Genomic DNA, 2,473 nt, shown 5'->3' with positions numbered 1-2,473 from the left:
CCCCCCCCCCCACCCACCCCCTGCCCGTCCACCCCAACCGCCTCCTGCCCGTCCACCCCAACCGCCTCCTGCCCGTCCATCCCAACCGCCTCCTGCCCGTCCATCCCAACCGCCTCCTGCCCGTCCACCCCAGCCACCTCCTGCCTGTCCACCCCAGCCACCTCCTGCCCTTCCGTCCCAACCGCCTCCTGCCCGTCCATCCCAACCGCCTCCTGCCCGTCCATCGCAGCCACCTCCTGTGCTTCCCACACAGGTTTCCCAAGTCCAGCATTGCCAGGATGGGCGAGGAGCTGGCCCACACACTGGCCGGGCAGCAGTCTTGCTCCTCTGACACCCATCTGCCCAAACTGCCTCTCTTTTCCCGGGGGAGGAGGAAATGCCCCTTTCTCTGTCTTTCTCAGCATGGAAAGGGATAGCGTTCAGAGTCAGTCTGAACTAAAAGGAACCAAATGCTGCTTTTTCGGGTGTCTCTGCCTGGCTGCCATCTGGCTCCCCCGCTGGTGGTGTTTCAGCCTCGCTTTTGATTGTCCTTGCAGTTGATCTCTGCCTTCCTCTCCCTGCACCTGCTCAGACGCAGGAACAGCCTCTCCCAGGCTGCTGCTGTTGCACCGGGGTACCCAAGCTGGGGATGTGACACCCCGCAAAGTCACTGTCGCTTCGAAGGGAAGGAAGTGAGAGAGGCGTACCTGCTCTTCAACCCTGTGTATGAGCACCTGGACAGCTAACAGCATCTGTTCCTTCAGTAGTTGCACAGTTGCTGGTGAAATCTGAAGTTATTCGTAGCTGTATTTACGTAGGTATTCATATAGACCTTTAACTCCTAGCTTGACAGTTTATCCTGTAGTTTTCCTAAATCGCTTGCTTTACTGGTGCCATGTGGCAAACAGATTGGAGCTGTCACCGACTCACTCCAGCACACAGGAGCTGCTCAGGGTTGCAGTCCCTGCTCTGCGGGGATGCTGGCGGGCACCAGCCCGGGGACCCTGCCTGGCACCGAGCCCTCTTGGACTGCGGAGGCGAGAGGGTGCCCTGACCTGCGGGGCATCCCCTGACCGGTAACAAATGGTGACTCCTGGTCCAAAAACCTTGATCAGAGCGGGTCTGCTTGGAGCTGGCAGCATGGGGCATTTCGAAAGGTGTGACTTTCAGGTGTGTAGCGATGCAGTTGTAAAACAATTGCTGTATTTGTGTATGATGCCTGCCTTTGTAAAGGAAGGCGCTTGGGGGAGTCGATGCTTTGTCAGCCAGGGCCCAGACATCCTCAACATCTCCCTTACAGGTACACAAAGCTTTTAATTCTGTCTGCCAGATAGAAATAAAGTGGCTTATGCTTTGGAGCACGTGATAGATTCAGCTGCCGAGTCTAATCCTAATGAAATAAGTGTTCCTTAAGCATGCAAAATCAGACACCTTGCCCCCACCCCAGAGCCCAAGAGAGGATCCAACGCAAAGATTACCGCAGCGCGCTGGTGCTGTCGAGGCGCAGCAAAACGTGTCCCGCGGCGGGAGGCTGATGCTGCTGCGAGAGGATCGGTTGCAGTTCCTCTGACTCCTCAGGGCAGGAGCGGGCGGCAGTGTTGGGTGTAAACCCCCCGGGGCGAGGAGGTGCTGGAGGAACAGCCGGGCATCCCACTTGGGACACTTAGACCTCCCTCCGGCTTTCGGCTGCTTTCTTGGCCAGACTGCTGCAAATTCCAGGTGACGCTCCCAGTGCTTCTGCTTTTGTCTCCTCTAGAAGAAAGAGAGAAATAGGATTTTTTAAAAATAAGTAGAGCTTTACTTCCTGCTCTTGGCCCACTGAGTGACTATTTTTAAAAGGGAGCATGTGTTTTGTGAGACTGCACAACTTGTCTGAGCACAGAGTTGCACACCCGTCTGCTACCTTTTTGCCTTGTGATGTGATCCTGGTTTTATTTTTGTACACAGCCTTATTTTTTCAAAACCTTCTAAAGTAGTTGGAAGAAGTAGTAACGGGTTAGTTTGGAGAAGGTAAATATATTCCTGAACAAAATATTTATACCTTATATGACTTGCAGAGCAGATCTCGAAGTTCTAAGTTATACACAGGGCATCAACACTGTATGACATATTTTATTGAAAGACTAAATATAGCCAGTTGCAATGTAAATAAACTCTACATATTTAACATTTTCTGGGATGTGCAAAATAGAATCGTAGGAGCTGGGCTGCATCTTTTTTCAGTGGTTTGTACATCGTAAGAGAAGTGTCACACCGTTTCCGGGCTTCTGTCCTGACTGCAGGGCACAGGTGTCTGTACGCATCCTCTGACAGATGTCCTTACAGAAATCAGAACATCAGATGATGTTTTTCCTCTCTGTGTTTTTACCCTGCTCTTCAGTGAGTTCTTCTGCCGCTGTTTCTTCCACGCTGAGGAGATGCTTTCTGAGATGAAGCGTTTGTCGTTGTTTATGGCAGGCTGGGTGTCTCATGCCAGCTTTCTGCAGGTGATGAG

This window comes from Apaloderma vittatum, unplaced genomic scaffold (genome assembly GCF_000703405.1).
Source record: "Apaloderma vittatum isolate BGI_N311 unplaced genomic scaffold, ASM70340v1 scaffold12399, whole genome shotgun sequence".
Classification (NCBI taxonomy): Eukaryota; Metazoa; Chordata; class Aves; order Trogoniformes; family Trogonidae; genus Apaloderma; species Apaloderma vittatum.
Note: the sequence above shows the minus strand (reverse complement) of the source record.